Source organism: Amphiprion ocellaris, chromosome 12 (genome assembly GCF_022539595.1).
Source record: "Amphiprion ocellaris isolate individual 3 ecotype Okinawa chromosome 12, ASM2253959v1, whole genome shotgun sequence".
In the NCBI taxonomy this organism is placed as follows: Eukaryota; Metazoa; Chordata; class Actinopteri; family Pomacentridae; genus Amphiprion; species Amphiprion ocellaris.
In genome coordinates this window covers 28,475,721-28,494,896 of record NC_072777.1, presented here as the reverse complement: position 1 = coordinate 28,494,896, position 19,176 = coordinate 28,475,721, and the positions used below count along the sequence as shown (strand labels likewise).

At 40.5% G+C, this 19,176-nt stretch overlaps 1 protein-coding gene across 3 annotated transcripts in view; it reads right to left on the bottom strand.

The window, feature by feature from the left end:
• The window catches only part of LOC111574218 (pleckstrin homology domain-containing family G member 1), an 83,044-nt gene that overhangs the window by 51,481 nt on the left and 12,387 nt on the right, over positions 1 to 19,176 (bottom strand). For 2 of the 3 annotated variants that reach the window (XM_055015984.1, XM_023278691.3), the window contains exon 1: positions 6,169 to 6,591. The exons of the other annotated variant lie outside the window; for it this stretch is intronic. The gene's annotated coding sequence lies outside the window, so the exon portion shown is untranslated. Of the gene's footprint in view, positions 1 to 6,168; positions 6,592 to 19,176 lie in introns of those variants that run through there. 3 annotated transcript variants of the gene reach the window in all.

Below are 19,176 nucleotides of genomic sequence, written 5' to 3'. Positions count from 1 at the left end.
AGTAACAAATATGTGTTTACTTGTCAGGAGAGGTTTAATGAAAGGACATTGCTTAGTCGCATTATAGGAAATGAAGGGAGCTGGAGCTTTATTCATACTGAGATCATAGACTGTATTTAAAAGATGGGCACAGTTCCTATAGGTCCAAAAACTGAATCCAAGGCAGAAGTGGCTTAACTTGAATTCTGTCCAACAACCAGCAGGGGGCGACTCCTCTGGCTGCTAAAAGAAGTCAGATTGTATGGAAGTTTTTTGAGAAAATTATCCAACTTCTCACTTCATTTGTTACATCATTAAACATTTCTGCAATTAGTTTATGGTCTTAATGGCAAGACTCATTTAATGTGGCATGATGTTCATTTTGCAAATTATGGTCCCACTGAGATGAAATTTGACAACAAAGCATGTTTTAGGATATGGCTACCTTGTGATTGACAAGTCACCATCATATTGACATGCGTAGCATCTTCGACTTATTACTTCTGGTTTCAGAAGACCAAAATGATAACAGCCAAATTCAAAATTTAAGGCTTCGAAACAGGAATACAATGCATGACCTCATGTTTGCTACATCCATCTTTTATCAACAGTTCATGCCAGACACTATCAAGAAAACTAGGACAACTTTTTCTGATCTGTCTCTCTCGTGTCCTAAATTTTCTAGAACTATGTTACTAAATTGTTGTAGTCTGCATGTAAATGATTAACTGAAGATTGTCTTTAAATGAACTTATTATTGCAGTAAAGCCAATAATATCTTCATACTTTTTCTAAACTCCACACCTAATTCCTTCTCTGCACCGCCGCCCTCGCTCTGCTTAGCTCCAAAGTCATTTCCCTTCGGCCTGTCATCCCTCTCCTCTCAGTGATTTCCCAACAGGCCTCCCTTCTGTTCAAGGCTAACAACACGCTATAATAAGGCAGCGAGAGTTCAAGACCAAACACTCTCTCGAACCTCCTTCAAACATCTAAAGTCAGAATTGATGGTTCGAGAGGTGGCGAGGTTGCCTGGATGATCGGGGCCGAGGCGCTGCAGCAGTCGCCATGACAACAGCGTGGCATTCATCTCCATGGCCGAGTGGCATGTGGAAAGACAGCGAGGGAGGGAAAGAGGGAAGAAAATGCTTATTGTCAATAAACCACTCCATTCCTCATAACACTTGGGCAGTGCAAACACTGAAACAGGGCACGGGATTCGTACACACTCTTTTCAATTTATACCACAGACACACACACACAATCATTTGCTTTCCAAAAGCATTGTGAACTGAAAAGACCACAGCCTCTTGAAAATGTTTAGCGTGTGAGAGTGTGTGCAACCAGAAATAAGAACTGTCCCCAACCACTTGAGCATGTCCTGAAGGCAGGAGGAGGGCTGCAGGCGGAGAGAGGTGGAGGACTAATTTGATGGTGGTCGTTGCAGCAGGGTTGTACGTGCGACTGTGTGTGTTTTTGTATGTGTGTGAAATCAGAACTATTCTGCAGCTCCGACAGCCTGACAGCTTCTTCATTTTCTCAGCTGTCGCGAGTTTTTAAGTGAAGACTGTGTGTTTCTGTGGAAACGTGGACGAGTAAACTGAGAGAAATGGATTCAGAGAGACTGTGACTAACTGCAGGACTTTGTGGGTGGAGGGTCATTCATATACAGTTTCCCCCTCCCTCTGTGACCCCGTCTGTCTTTGTCGTTGCCGAGATGGATCATCAGCAGACGCACACACACTCTTTCTTTCTCCTCACACCGACGCTTTTGTTCCTTGCCGCCTGAGCTCTTCATCAACCCCTTAACAGACAGTGTTGTCCCTTTTCCCTCGCAAAATCATTCCTCACCCTCTGACAGTATCAGATTTATCCCTCATCCAACATGTCTTCCAAAGCAAACAACAACATCAGCTTTTGTCCAGGCCTTGTGGCTTGACGCAGAGAAGCCTTTTCTCCTCTGACGTTCCCGTTGGCGCATCATTTATCTCTGCCTTCTGAAACTATTACAAATCATAGCTGAAAAATGAACTCTTTAGTTCGATGAGACAATTCATTCTATAGTTAATTTTGGGTAGGTTTAGAAAAGATCACAGTTGGGGTTAAAATGTCAAACCTTTACTAAAGTTAGGAGTCTGTATGGTTAGAATAATACCCACACAGTCAAGATTATGGAACGATCAATGTCACGGTTTAGTTGGAAATGAAAGAAACAAACAGTCCTGTGCTAAAGTCCCTCTCCAGTCACTAATTTAACCCCTAAAACGCATCTTTGTGTATCAAAGTTGCATTGTTCAAAGCTTTTTCCAATGAAAATAATCACCTCATTCCTTAAAATAGCAGAGATGTAACTCAAAACCTCCCCTAGAATGTGAAGATGCACGTAGTCCCTGCCTCTATCTCCAATCTTCGCAGCTTGAGCACACCAGCTCACCTACCCTGCAAAACTATCATAAGATATACAATGGCAAGTTGTAATGTTGGAATGTTTCAGGTATACATTTTTGAGCTGGAAACTGATTCTGAAGAAGTAATGTGATAGAAAAAGATCCACCTTGCAAGCTGACAGGATCAGATGCTTATGTTTGTCGTGTAAAAACCCTGCAAGTCAGAATCTGTATCCGTATGTGTATTTTTTGAGACTGTCATTGTTAGACAACAGATTGCTGGTGGAAATGCTCAGCCATGTTGTTGACTGATTATTTCACTCATGATGTGTCTTCCAGCATATAAAAAACACAAAAGTAAACTTGATTTTCACTGGGAGGTCCTTTAAAGTCCAGTGTTTCTTTGTGTTCCACATCTTAAAATTCAAATCTTAAGAATCTTGCATTTCTAATCCAGAGCCTATCCATGTAATGACAGCTAATAAAGACAATAATTTCTTGATAGAGGGAGGCATGAAACTGTTTCACACTGAGCAACTAGTAGCATATCTACCCCTCTGATGTAACTTTTTGTGGACACTAAAGTTGTGGTTGCAAGACATTTTCACACTAAAAAATAAGCCAGTTTAAAGAAAATGACACTGCAGTTACATTGACATACATTAAGGGGAGAAAATATTGCTTCTGAATACAATGCGGTTTTTCATTTTTTTTAAGTAAAAACTGAAAATGTAGAAGTTTCATAAAAATAGGATTTATGGCTGAGCTCTTGCATTGTATTTCTAGTTTTTGAGTTAACGCATGCAACTTTTTCTGTGTATCTGAGTAGCAAACAAATGTTGCCTTCTCCTGAATTAACAGTTTGAACATCATTTGGTGAGATGTCCTCTCTGATAGGAGCTCTGTAGTGATCAATATCCAGCTGGTCTTATCTGGTGGATATTCAACAAGTGTCCAAGAGGCAGAGATACAAAACACCACCTCCAGTCAGAACTTGGGAATTGGGCCTTTAACCTCAAGGTGAAGTGACAGGTATTGTATCCAGGCAGCTATATGCACAACTAATCGTGTGAGCTCAAGTTTGACAAAATCTGTGGAGACATTTGCGATTCAGATTGTGGATTGTGATTCTTTTTCTCATGACATGATCTTTTGGCCAGATTTCCCACCTGTAGATGTAGGAGTCAGCTAGCAGCAAATAAAGACAACCTCCCTTTTCTTAATTCCACCTTTGAAGCTCTGATTAGTGACCTGTTTCTCATCATCGTACACAACACCAGACGTACAGTGTTTGAATCACTAAACAAGCCTGACATGCAGAGCTGTAATTCAGAGGTCTGGAAACAAGGTATCACGTAATATAGGTGCCCTATGTCTGGATCCTTGGTAGAATTTCAAATGATGTTGTGTGGATTTGAACAAAGTTTGACTTGCAGGTCAGTGAGATTCAAGATACAGGAGATAAAAATATCAGACTGATCTTAATACACTCCCTAATATGAGAAATTTTCGTCCAGTTACTGATGTAGCAGCACCTCTAGCAACAAGGTCTGCATGTCTCAAGCAGCATAAAAGTCTATAAACCATGAATAGATCTCACACTAATATGAACTAACAAGTAACATTTAACATTTTTAGTTCTTGGACTGATCTCATAAAGTACTTGAGTAAAATCAGCAATCCCTTTAGCTTAAATATGCTCTGATTTTCCCACTTTCCCAGATTTATGAGGCTTCCAGATTCCCGGACGATATTCCCTCTGGGCGGCAGCAGTCTGCTCGCAGTGCCAGGACAAGTCCAGGAATTTTCTACCGTTTGCCGGCCAGAAACTCTGGCTGAGGCATCAGTTAGCGCTTATATAACAGCAGGAATCCCTCAAAAAATTGGCCAGAGGGGAGCTGCGAGGAGCATCCATGAAAACAAGGAGCGTCTTCGCCATCCCAGCAGACTAAACAACAACAGCGTCACAGAAATAACTGCAGCTGCTACGGCAACAGCATCAGCAGCGACAGCCGCAGCTAATGATAGAGCAGGGTGGCACCAGGGCCAGAGCAGAGCCCAGGAAAAAGTATTTACGATTGGAGATAATGTCAGTATTCAACTATGCAGTGAGTCGGTATTCACGTTAACAGAGGCAGAAAAGGGAGAAGAGGCCAGAAAGTGGACGAGGAAGCAGAAAAACAGGTGGATAACGGGAAATATAACCTTTATTTTCATATAAGTGAATATTATTTGGCCGCGAGGGATGTTATGCTAACTACATGAAGCAATACCTATCTTTTTTATATGAGAGAAAAAGAAAAAATGAGACTTCTACATTAGTGTAGCTCTGAAACTGAAAAGACAGTAGAGTGCTAGGCTACAATGTGTGTGTCTGTGTGTGTATACAGAGTTATTGTGCATTCAGTGAGTACGTGAGCATGTGTGGCGGATATAGGGAGGAAGCTGTGTTTGGCCTCAGATTAAAATGCAGGACGGGGGTCCCGCTCCAGGAAAAGACACCAGACAGAGGGACTTTTCTCCCATTAGGGAAACACATGACTCTAAAATAATACATACAATGCTAGCACTATATTTATATTTCTAAAAGATAAAGTAATGTGATCAACAGGCATACTTCTTTCATTGTCATTTTAAGCCAAAATGCATCTCAACAGTAACTGCCATGCATATTTCAAAATATGCTTTTGAATCACCTAATAACCAAAGGACTGGTTGAAGAATCAAGTCTTCTTTAGCCTGATTATTATTAAATTTCAAACAAAATAGGTCATTTTGATAACTTTGCAAGTTATCAGGCATATGGGTTCTGTAAAGCATCTCGAGACAATTTGACTGTAATTGGCGCTATATAAATAAAATTGAATTGAAAATTGAAAGCCATCTCACTAAAGGACAACATCTTTTTAAGCCTTAAACCCAAAAAATATATACAGTCTGACATAAAAAAGCATAAAAGTAGCAACCAGTTCAACAGATAAAGTGACGAAAATCATCTGGCCTGTAAAACAAATGAGTCTTTCCCTAAATTGTCTGTAAATCTGTCAGAAGCTGGGTGCTCCAGTTAGGACTCCTCAAATGAGGACACACCACAAAGGACAACACGTATATATGTGTACACACACACACACACACACACACACACACACACACACACACACACACACACACACACACACACACACACACACACACACACACTAGAATGTGGAGTTATTTTATTGAAACTGCATTTAAATATATAATTAAGCTTCAAGTATAAATGTACAAATCTGATCTGATCCCTTGTTGAAGCTATAATATTTAGATTTTCCAACCAAACCGAATTTCAAAACTGCCCTGAAAACACTTCTAAATCTGGTTAAAGTAGGATCTACAGGCCTCTAAAAGACAGGACCTCATCCTCTCAGATACATCAAGGTGAAGTCATTATTACTGTCGTGTCCACAACTGGCCACACATGCAGCTTTCCCACAAAGGTAGTGGTCAGCATATCCTGAGCTTAAAGAGAAACTAACTGGAACAGGCTGCCATGCCGTCTAATTAGACAAGAGGCCAAAGGTGCCATTAGACTCGTGCTAAATTGAAACTTTGGGTTGTATAATTGCCGGTCAGACTAGGTTTTGTGGGCTACAACCTCTGCAATTATGATTAAATAAAGACCTGGCCTTTAAAGAAGGGGGGGGAAACTCAGTACAGTAATGTCTGAGGTAAAAAAAAAAAACAAAAACACATTTACAGTCATTACTTAGGACATATCAACAAACTGGGATCCCGCTCTGTTTACACACAACCTGTCACCCACCTCACAGAGACCATTCCCACGATTAGCCTTTCCTCAGCCGCTGCCGTCCCGGTATCCTTTCACAGGTTAGATCCATGTCGGTGCATTTGAAAAAGTTTCTACACTATCTCAGAGAGAGGCAGGTAGGGCTCGGCGGTCCTCGGTCCACACCTTCTACAGTGTGAGGTCAGTTCAGAGAGGAAAAAGAGAGCGAGTGTTGTTGGGGGGGGAGAACAGATGGAAGCAACGGAACTGACTGCCCACTGGGAGGGAAGGGAGAGAAGAGCTCGCACATCCAAGCAGCCCCACTTCCTGACCAATTACTGCTGCAAGACTAGCCTCTCTCTCCCCCCTTCTCTCTCTCTCCTCTCTCTCTCTGATCAGGCCCTCTCTCCTCCCTTGCTTTGCAGTGTGGAATCGCCGCGAGAGCTGGAGATCTGCCAGCGCTGCAGGCGACACAAGTGACAGAAATCCCCCACAAAAAAAAAGAGGCGAGAGGAGCCGTCACTGAAACTGTGACTACACGCCTGGAGAAAGATTATCAAGAGTTAATGTAGCAGAACAGGAGTGTGGGTGGGTGAGATGATGTAGAAAAAAGAGGGCAGGATGAGCTGCTTCATGTAACCCCCCCCCAAAAAAAACCCACACCAACAAGTGGGTCACACTGCACACAGCAGCTGCTTAGAGCCTCTTATCCTACCTCTTTCTTGCTCTTTAGTCCCCAGCATCGGAGCTTTATGGATGCTAGAGGTCGAGGTCGGGGCTAAAAGGTTAAGCTACACTCCAAAACAGCAAAAAGAGTCCAGATTTCAGGGCCCGGAGCTCAAAGTGCAACCTGCTGTGAGCCGCTCTGTATGAGCACACGCAGCAAATATCCATTGTTGCTCATTGTTCTGCATCCTAACGGAGCAGGATGGAGGAAAGTCCCTTCTCCAGGAGCCAGTGGCTTGTTGTTCCTGCCTGCTGCTAGCGAGGCTTCCTGGGATTGATAAAGCAGCCCTCCGGCGCTGTCAGCACACACACTTTCTCACTTCCACGTTTTCACCGGACCGAGGATTTTCCAGGGAAACCAAAACTCGCACGTGGTGGCAAACATTGACCTTTGATAAGCCACCAACTAAAACACACTTCACTCTAATGACCTAAATCTTCTTGAAAACATTTCGCGAATAAAGTGCGCGGTGACTTTCAGCAAGCGTCAATCAACCCCAGGGAACCTTTTCTAACCCCTGCTGACTGTGACCAGGAACAGGCCTGATGTGGGTCAGTAACCGGCTGCTATTATGCTGACCTGGAAAACCCACAAACGCTGCGCCGAGCCTTTGTAACCAAACACCACACCTTGCACTTTAAAACATGCGGAGACAATGACAGACAATGGCACAGTGTCTGAGGAAAAACAAGCTGATAACCTGCTGCCAACTGCTCGCTCTTATCAGGGCTTTTATTCTACTTAGAGAACAAAATGGGTGGAATCGAGAAGAGTCTGGTAGCTTATTAAACACAGACAGATCATCTACACTAAAGCCTGGAATTAACAGTTAAAACAACACTTTCTGGCTGAATTGTTCCTTAAAATCTTTATTCCTATTCTGTGATTTCATTGGACACAGTGAAGAAAAACCATCAGAGTGCGACCTGATGCCAGTATGAGGTCCATAATGTTTGCTTTTGTATTTAAAGAAATAATAATTTACAGAAAAAGTGAAATATTTGCTTGATTAATCACAAAAAACATTTAGATGATCACTTAATCCTCAAAGTATTAGTTTTCTCTTTTCACACGTACAAAATTGCTGCTTTTTCTTGTTCATTTTCTTTGGTTTTAAGCTTTGAATCATTGGAGTATCGGTAAGGAAAAAAATCAAGCTTTTTACATGAAGCAAGCTGAAATTCAACAGATAAAATTATACTGCTCAAAAAAAATAAGAGAACACTTAATCATCACAGTATAACACCAGTTCAGATAAACTTCTGGTGTGTTGATCTATCCAGTTAGGATTCACAAGTGGTTTCCACTGTCCATTCATAGGTCATTTCATGTAAAGTGTTCCCTTAAAACAAAAGAAAAAGCTTGAAAAACAAAAGCTCTAGCAATAATGAGACCCCTATTTGCAGCCTTACAAAATGCTAAGAGAATGTAGGTGAAGTCAACAGTGTTTCCTGATGCCCTGTGTTCCATTAAACTGTGTTATTAAGAAAAGGAAACCAGTCATATCCCATTCCAAATAAATGGGAGTGCCCGTCCACAAAAGCCAAAAACGCTAAATAAAACGTCCGTTTGTAATGGAAAGAGGAAGAAGCTCGATATATTTTTGTCTGCAGTGACTTGTGGATGCCAAAGGATCACTTGAGCGTCGAATGATGGTTTCTCCAGCAGGAAAACTGACTGAAAAGTTTAAATGCAAAGTGCAGAGACACTACTGTAACAACAGGAAGGACGCCCCTCGTTCCCCACCGCTGCTTCCCATCTGTCTCCAGCTGCTTGTTTACTAATGAGGGAATCAAACAGGATGTGATATCATTATGCAGGTGAATCACATTCATGTGATGGCCGCGTCATTCCAGCGTCACTGAAAATTGGGCTTTTATCTCCTCGATCCAGGGACTTCCTGAGGTCATGTGACTGATAACAGAGGAAATGCTAATGAGTCTAATTGCTTGTTTGTTGAGAACCGTCATTACTCAGATCTCTCAACGCTGCCACAACGTCACTCACATGACTCATTTTCTGTATTTAACATATGTAGGACTGAAGCTGGTCATCGTGGCTTAACGTCCAACAATATCTTCAGTAATGTGAAGTTATGTCCAACAAATCTGATCAGATAGCTCAATATTTGATGTAGCTTAGTGGGTATACAGAAGGAGGACCATACTGTTAGATTTGTTTTAAAAACGGCATTAAAAAATGAAAAAGAAAGGAATAAACCAGCAAACTGACATCCAAACATATTCATCCAACCCACAACATGACTACAACCCATAACCTCATGGCCAAATGCCAACTTAAATGATGGGCAGGTTAGTAAGTCACCTAAAATTCCATTTGAGTAGAAAAATAGATCTAACTGCCCCATGGGTTCAAGATGGTTAGAAGTATTTTAATGTTACAAATGAAGCATTTTTACAACAACAATGCAACACACAAAAAAGAATTTTACCCATTTTTTCCTATATATTTTACATTTTTTTCAGTGTTTTCTACATGTCTAATGTAAAAAGAAAAAAAATTTAAAATGCATAAATGTGAATTTTAATTTTCTTCAAGAAAATAGTTTTCTTTTTTTACATTTGCAAATATTGTCATTTTGACTAACAGATCAAAGTGTTAAATGTATCACTGGAAATCTATTTCTAATATTAAATACTACATAATTACAGGATAATTTTAGATAGATTTGTATGTTAAATGTGAAAGATCATGAATAATCTGCACAACTAAAATGATCAATGACTGTGTTTTTATCAGTGTAGAATATCTACAAGCATTGTTAGTAGGTAAAAATACAGTTTTTTTATCATCATATGTATTTATCTATTATATATTACAAGGGATTTAAATGTTTTTTTCACATATAAATGTCCTACAGTAAACATTAAAAAGCCCCCTTTCTTAAAAAACGTAAACAGTGCAGAATTGTACTTTGCAAGTTTTTGTGCATTTGTTGTTGTTTTTAGACTTCCTCTTTAAAAACCAGCAATTCTGAGAAGATAATGTATTTAAAGTCCATCAAAAGCCAACATAGCCCTGGTGGTTGCTGACAACATGTAGCGCTCCAGAGAAATCCTATTCTGAGTTTCAATGTAAACTCATGTCACAGTGTAAAAAGGTCTCATCATCAGCCGAAAAGTGACTTAAATGAATCATCACCAGCTCTGAAATGCACACAAATTCAGATGAAAACACTGCTTCTTGCTGTGTTTTTTAAAACATGTAACTGATACTAGGACCCCTGCTATAAATATGAATGGGACGTCCTGGTGAGGGCATGTGTTTGGCATTAAGATGAAAAGTTTTACATTACGGTTCAAAACAGAGAAGAGGCCACAACTCAACCGCTGGGCTGCTCTCTTCAGAAGTAGGAGCCAAAACACATGATTGCTCAGACAGAGATAAAGCAGGGGAGAGTAAAGCTGTCTGACCAGGGTTGATGGGGAATCGCTGATGTGTGTGCAGGCGCCACACTCTGTTCAGCTGTGTGCAGGCCTGCATGTGTGCTGATGTGGGTCTGAGCAGGGATAAAGAGCCAGGAGTGCATGTTGGCAGGTTCCCTTTGACCTGTGGAGGCTTTATTTTCCCTCATATTCATATTGGGCTAATGCTCTGCCTTTCCCATGCCAGTGAAAACCCTGGAAGCTGAGCCCTCTCCGGCCCTCTCCACTCTTAGGGAACCTAAGATGTCACTGCATACAAAAGGAGCCATGAAAGCCATCCAACTCAAGCAGGGGCTATTATTTACAGTACCAAAAGAAAATCGCTCTTCTCCCAAACAGTAACTCCCCCCTCCGAGCGTCAGCCGTCTGTCTCCTTGTAATGCTTCCCCTGTTCTGCCCTTTTCCATTCCCTTCCTTTAATTTTCTCTTTAACTCTTCCTTCACTCTCTGTCAGTCCGTCTCTCTCCCTCTTTCTGACCCTCACGATAATAAAGCAAATTGTGGGTTTTGGAACCAGTAAGCCCAAAATTAGGCGTAAGCCTCAAACCGAGGCTTTGCAAATCTGCGTTGAGCCATTCAAAACAGGCAGAAAAATCCATGTTGATCATGTAAAGCCCGTTAAGAGGAAAAACTCCAGTTGGGTAAAAATAAAAGGTTTTCACAACAGCCTCATTTTTCTGCTTTCAGGTACTTAAAATTGTGCACTAACTAAAAATGCAGACAAGAAATTTAACAAATGTGGCATTTGAATCTGAAGACAGGAGTTCATTAAGTGAATAACATGAGTGATTTGTTTTTCGGAGAGTTTCCATGTAGTTTCAATGGAGCTGTTGCATGTATTCAAATTGTCCTAAGTTGCATTTACACTCTGAAGTTTGTGACGAATACGTTTTACAAACAAATCAAAGTTACACAGTAAAACATCTGGATTTAATAAATGACAACTGAAAACATGCACACTGTAAAAAAAAAGAAAAAAAATCAGTTATTTTATGTATTTTTTTATTTCCACATATTTGTACTGTGTTTTTTTTTTTTATATATATATATATATATATATATATATAAAAAAAACTACTAGATTAAACATGTATTCTTATGTCCTATGTATTACTGGATTAAATACATGTAACTGTGCATAACCATAAAATTTCCTTTGAATTTTATTTATTTGATATATTAAGATGGATTAAATACAGACTCAAATTCATTACAATTTCACAAATATTTTATTTCTTTATGTAATTAACAGATCTATAAAATTCAACGCTAATACTGTAATTATATTTGTAAAATTACATATAATACAATTTCTGGTCCTGTCATTTCATATAGATTTATTTGTTAAATGGAGGGCATTATATATTATTATTATCATTACTATTATTACTATTATTATGATTTACTTTAGATAGTTTCATTGCTTTTACACATGTAAGTATTCTTAGTAAAACATTATCATGCATGACAGTATGTCAAATTAGGCCAAAAAAAATATTTTAACTATAGAAAATTATTGTATTTTTATGAAATGGTTATTTTCTGTAAACATACAGTATTTTATGACACTCCATCTGCATGAATATGACTCTTAAACAGATATGTAAGTTGTTTTCTGTTTGTTTTTGGGTTTTTTTTTTTATTGTGTTTAAATCCACTTAAGCTGAAATTGGTAAACTGGCAATGAACAATCTGCACACCGTCTCCTTTAAGGTAAACGTTATACAGATGAGTCCAACAGACACCGATTAGGTATAACATTATGACCACCTGCCTAACATTGTGTTTCCTTTATGTTGCTAAAACTCCTCTGGGGATGCTCTGTGGCACCAGGATGGGTGCAGTGAATTCTGTGGATTCTGTGGGTTCTGTGGGTTGCAGGGTGGGACCTACCTAGATCAGGCTTATCCTGGCACATCCCAGAGATGAGCAGTAAGATTTAGATCTGGGGAATGTGGAACCTGGGTGAACACCTTAGCTCTATCGGGTCGCTCCTGAGCAGTTTTTACAGTGTGTCGGGGTGGATTGTCCTGCTGAGGGTGGCAACTGGCATCCAGGACTGCTGTTGCCCAAGTGGGGGGTGGGTTTGGGAGTTGCTTGACCTGCAATGTTTAGGTGGGTGATACATGTCAAGCATCCACATGAATGTCAGGACTCAAAGTTTCCCAGCATGGTGTTGCATTACAACAAGATGACGGATGTTTTTCACTTTACCTGTCAGTGGTCATGATGTTGTGGCTGATCGCTGTATACATAGGTAAAGAGATTAGTGTGATATTCATTTAGATAATCGCATAGCAGGTTTGTAATAGATGCTTAGCAATACTATCCTCCTCAGTCTGTGTTCTTCTTAAGACTCTCCTGCTGGATAGACCCAGTAGCCGACTGCAGCTTGTTGATTGGAAGCTACTGTATGAACAGTAAACTGTGGTCCAGCTGATGTTTTAGTGTTACTGCTGGTTGTGCTGACAGGAAGAAATACGAGGTCACGTGTTGCTGTAATAACAGCTAGACACCGAGGCTAGAAATATGTCACGCAGTCCAACCAAATAATGCCTTTACAAAGGCAGTGGAAGTAGAAAAAACTGTCTTCCCTCATGTTTACAGTAAGTACAGATGTTAGTGACAGGTCCTAACTAGAGCCAGATGTGACCAGGAGGAAGATGGGCCCCATAAACACTGCAGCACCCAGACATCCTGACACAGCGTTTTCTACACCCTAAAAAATGAAGAGGAAGATAATGTGCAAAACAACTGCAGCCGCTTACTCACAGTTCTGAAACGTAAAAACAGCAGTGAGACTTTGGAGCAATTTAGACAGTCTTGGACATCTTCATTATTTGGGGGGTGAGAGAGCAAACAGAACATCTGATGTAGATTGACTAAAGAACTGAAAGGGGTTTCCAAATCAGATGTGCAGAAACACAGAATTCTGCACATTTTAACAGCATTATGTAACAAGGTTCTGCTCTGTCAGACCCTTAGCAGGAAAAATTCCAGTCACTCAATGTTATTGACAGTGTGTAGGATGTTTTGGTTCTTTTACAGTCAGAGTTTATGATCTGACACACCTGTCTGTAAGATTTCCTGGGCTGTAAGAAGTTTGTTGTAATTACAAATTGCTTCACTGCCATCAGGCAAGTACAGTGATTTGGTATTAGTGAGTATACTGCCGAGACAGTTCTTAGATATGTACAAAACCAATGATTCTACACTGATTATAGAGCTGAAACTTAACATGTATGGAGTGAGACAGATACAGATATACACTACAAGTCAAAAGTTTGGACACACCTTCTCACTTAATAGTTTTTTCTACAATGTAAATAGTCATGAAAATAAAGAAAAACCATAAATGAGGTGTGTCCAAACTTTTGATTGGTAGTGTAGATAGAATGAAATAGAAATTATATACACAGTGATAAAAACAGTATTTTCACAGATTACTAATGCTTATAGTAATTATACACTGATGGAGTTGCTTTATATCTACACTGTAAAAAATGCATGTGTATTGAAAATAAAGTACAGTTCTCAAAGAAATGTCTCTAAAGTTTTGGCTTTGGTGTTGTCAATTTAGCTTTGAAAATTCTATCAACTTTTAGCTGCAGTTCTACTTTCAGTTAAAGTTCAAAAATGAACTTTACCACTCCTTTAGCATTTTGCATCCAATGTATGACGTCAGTGTTGCTTCATTTTTTCTGTTGCAACTTCACCTTGCTTTCTCCCAGCAGGATAACAGAGTAAAGAAAAGAACAGTAAGTTTAATGAGCAAAATCATGAGATGTTATCATGAGGTCAAGGCCTGCAGCTGAAATTGATATCCACAAGTATTCCCAATGTGCTGACACAGTTGAAGCTGGTTTATTTGTGCTGCATCAAAAGCTAAAACGGATCTGCGTCACTTCTCAACACGTCAAAGCATATGTGTGGCTACAAGCAGCCAAAGCTCATTATTATAACTGAAGCCAGAGATACGGCCACAGATTCCAATCCTACTTGTCCTGGCTGTAACTCTACCTTTAATTATCTCCGCCCTCTTCTGTTGTTATCAGTCTTTAGGTTCACTGCAGTGTTCGCCACCTGCATCATGTTTCGGTGAAGTGTGCTGCTAATATAGGCCATCAGTGACTTCAATGACGACACACACACACACGCACGCACGCACGCACGCACGCACGCACGCACGCACGCACACACACACACACATACTCGTCCCTGTGGAGCTGTAACAGAACTCAGGATCTAGGACGCGAGAAAGCGAGAGGTGGAGTGAGAAAATGGCTTGAAAGTGAAGCATCAAGAGGAGAACTAATATTTACAGTCATTTAAGCCTGACTAATTTTACCAAGTGTTTAATGTTAATGATCAAACGGTGGCAAATTCTACAACACCACACTAATTCCATACACTGCATAATGTACATTATGGGAATTTTATTTTCTTTTATCAAAATTAAAGCAGCAGTAACTGATCATTTTTAGTAATAATTCATCTGATGATCATCTCCTGGTTAAAAGATGAATCATTCAGACCATAAAGTATCAGACAACAGTGGAGGGATATGCATCGTAGTATTTCAAGAACCAAGGTCACACCTACAGTTACAGGATCTGCATAAACAACGCTCCAAAAACAAAAGATATCACTTTTTTGTGACATAAAACAGAAGAAAGTATCGCAATATCATCTGCCGCTAACTTCAGTCATTTCAACAGATGTGTTTATCTTCCAGCCTTGATAAAGCTTCTAAAACTACAAGGGTTGAAAGGCATATTATCTTTTTTAAAATTCCCAAAGTGACACAAATTATCAGGTCTGAAAGTGTAAAAATAAAAAGAATCATCAAATTGTTTTACTTTATTCTCAGCGCAACCACGTGACCAACCTGATGAAAATTAAACTAAATTGAATGTTTACAAGTATAAAAACAAACATAAAATGTAAATTGTAAGAATCAATAGCATGTAAAGTCACCATTTGTTCCAATATTGGTAAAATCTGTGGGCATTTGGACTGTGTCATATTGTACTTAATTCTATTCTATGCTTCTAGCCAAAGTTCTGCTGTTTCCACTGAGGTGCAGGACTTTATATTGCACTGAAAAATTAGCCCACACTGGATAAAAATGTGCTGGGAGTGAAAAAGTTTCACTTTGTAAACTGTAGTTAGTCAACCATGAAAGTCATCATCCACTCTACTGTACTACATTATCTGTTAGCACAGTGTACTTGAATGTGTGTCCGCTACAAACTGCTGGCTAAGATAGTCCTCATATAAAAGCTGTGAGCAAAAGTGACTTTAGCATGAGATGTGAGTTGACCCTCGGTATGACGCTGGTCTCTATGTGACCTGGATACACGACCGCTAAGGAGAGAGTCAGATGGAAGAGGAAAGAGGCTCCAGTATTTTTAGCGTTGGTCCCAATGCGCTCTTATCACCGGGACGTGATTTTGCGATGGGTTTCTAACTGAGCTTCACAGCTCATTAAGAGCTGCCTGGAGGACTGCAAAGCTTTCACATCACACTGATGATGATGATGATGATGTATGGAGATGAAAAATGTGAAGAGCCTCGGAGCTCTAACATTCACAACTGAGACTAATTCAACAACAAATTTGGAAATTGTCCAGAAGGAAGAGACATCAGGCGTTAAATCAAAGCCATTGGGAATTTTGGAGAGTTGGGAATTTACAACTGTTTAGCAAAACGGCACCTGTGGAGCGCTCAGTACAGTGTAACTTCCTAAAGTACAATTCATTCACATCAAACAGGATCACACACACACACACCACACCACACACACACTCATGAAGTCCACTCATGCCGACGTAAGAGGCTATTTATACTCCACTTCCTTTTATTTACCCAGCTCATTGTTCAGACCACATCTGCTGAGGGCCAAGGGCACAATGGACGGTCCGTATATGTAGCTGACCACACACACAGACACACACATCGGCACGCAAAAGATTAAGGCAGCAGTCACACACAAGGCAGCATTCAGCAAAATATCGACAGCTTTTGTCCTGCGTCTGAGTGACGAACTCCAAAAGCCGATGCCACCTGTTGCACAGACTCACATTCCTGCGCACAAACAGCAGCTCAAGCCCACAAACAAACACTCGCAAACTCACACATCCTCAACATTCGTTAATTCACAGACTCCCTGCATGCAAAGCGGCACAGTTGGACATTTGGCTAAGTGCTGGAGATGACGGCTCGTTACCCGTCTGTGCTTCGTGTCAGCTTTAATGCAACAGGAAGTCAGTCAGGGCCTTTAAAAACCCACCGGACAGCTCATAACCTTCATGGGCCCGGAGGCTGTCGGCTCGTAACAGCTGCTGAAGATTCAAGCTCAGACCCACATGCACACCACTGCAGAATTTGGCTGAAGACTCACACAGTAAACAAAATATATGCACATGTGCAATAAACTCTAATGCTTCGCAGTTCAGCAAATTATTTCCTAAGAGGATGGGAGCTGCCCAGAAATGGCCTCTACAGGGTAAACAGCTCAGATCATTATCTTCTCCACCAGCGAGCCACAGGGGTAGAATGGTGGGATGCAGTGGGGGCTACAGGAAACCAGTATGGTTTCATTTTTAAACCACTAACCAGCCGTGTCAACACAGACATCCGTAAATCACATCCAGGTAATATATATAGTAACAGCTTGGATCTCAGGTAGTTCACACCTTCTGCAAGTTTCAAGACTCAAACTGGCAGCAAATTTGGCTTTACTTGCTGTGTTTTTGTAATAAAACTTTCCTAAATGTAGAAAAAGTGCAAGAAAATGAATGAAATCCACGCAGAAGTTTCAGCCAGACTTAATACCAACAATGCCAAACAGTACTATCTGATGCAACAGTACAATGTACACAACATTTCCTCAATAAACACTCATGCAACATAAATACACCCTGTGGCTCTTCCTATCTCCCTCCGGACTGCATTCACGCTGATTGGTGGTTAGAGGATAAACACACATCCTCTGTGTTTTCATGAGGGTGCTGTATGTCTTGGCTGGCACTGCAGAAATAGAAGCTGCCCCTGATTTTTTTTTTTTTTTTTTTTAAATGCTGCTCCGTCTACATATTTTCTCCTCCGTACAGGAAACAGCAGCTTGTCAACACTGCAAATAAATGTTGTTTGTTTCCTGTGCTTGACAGGGGATTTTTCTGGTCCATTTGGAAGCGACATTACAGATCTTGGACTCCAGTGCGGAAGCTGACATGCGATACTTGTTGTTTTGAGCCAAGCAAACCATAGAAAAATATGGGATGGAGCCTTTATTTGCAGAAAATGGGAGCTGCAACAGTTGCAATTTGAGCTCCTTTTCTCCATTAATGCAGGTACAAACTGGTCTGAGTCATAAAACTAGGCTATGTAAAACAAATGCGTTGGATTTAACTCTCAAAACTCTTATTTGTGCAATTTTAGCACAGAAAAATGTGTTTTCAATTCATTTTTACATCTAAAACAGGCGTTAAACAATGGGTATCGAGTGGAGAGATCCAAAACTAACAGCTTAAAAGCATCACAGCGCTCATTTCAAAACCAAATGTCCAACTGCCTCCACTAATCTGCAGCTTATCTGGGCATCCACACTGCTACACCCCAGCGTTTAGGAGGGGAGTCGGACCCCTGCCCTTATTCCAGAAGGGGGTTTCCCTGCCAAACGCTGCACAACAATAAAACAAAGCCATGACACGGGAAGCTGGAGGGAGATGGGGGAGGCTGGTGGGTGAGCACGGAGGGTGGGGCGGAGGGAGGGTGGAAAAGTGAGAGGAACAGCTGCTGAGTGGGAGACGAAGGGGCAGCGACGGGGGAGAAAGAAAGAAAGAACGCTGGAGGAAGGAGGTGATGGAGGAGGGGGGGAGAACTTCTCTCTTTTCTCTGTCAGTGAAATAAATTACTTTAATGTTTGCAGCCTGTTCAGCCTATGCAATGTTTAGGGAGAGGGGACCCCCACCATCACCATAACGCCACTTCACGGCCCCCTTCGGGTCTCTTTAGGCATATTCAGATTGACACAAAGACACAGCTTATAGCTACACTGTTCACTCCAGAAAATTGGATCAGAGTGGAAAATCCAGCTTCTGAACAGGCGGCTAAACAGACTAAATCTTTACTTCACAGATACTCGAGTACTTCTGTCTCTGGAGAAATCTCAAAGTGCTGACAGATCTGCTAAACGCAGCGAGTTAGAGATGAAAACTGCTGAAGGAGCTGCTGTTAAATCGAGACCAGGTGTGTCTTGACATGATGCTAACCTTCACCCTGTCTTACATGGAGGTTTAATATGAGAGGTTAATTGGCAAAAGTGGGATAAAATAATGATCGACCGATATGGGTTTTTTAGGGCTGATGGCAATTATTGATAATCAGACCGATAACGGATATTTGGAATCAATATGTAATGTTTCATTTATAACTAGGTTTCTTCATTAATAAGGTGGCTATAACTGAATATGTACACTAGAAATAGAAGTGATTTAATTGGAACTTTGCTTACGTGGGATCGACTGAGATTGATCAGTTTATCTCCTGTTCTATAGGTCTTATCAGCTGTTCTTGATCTGGATTTTCTTTGTCTTATACTGTTCCATTACTTTCATTTACCCACTAAGATCCATATCTTAAAGCATTATTGAAGATTGTTTTCCAGACTCTGTTTCAGGGGAATCTTTACTCAATTGTATATATAATATTTAGAAGAATCTTTCTGTAAAAATGCCATGTGGTGTTTGGTTATAGGTGGCCATGTTGATTTTAGGCCTGAAAACAGCAAAAATGTCAACTATGATACAAAAAGTCCCGCAATTATATATTGACCCAACTGAATTAAACTTGCAAATATATTCTGCC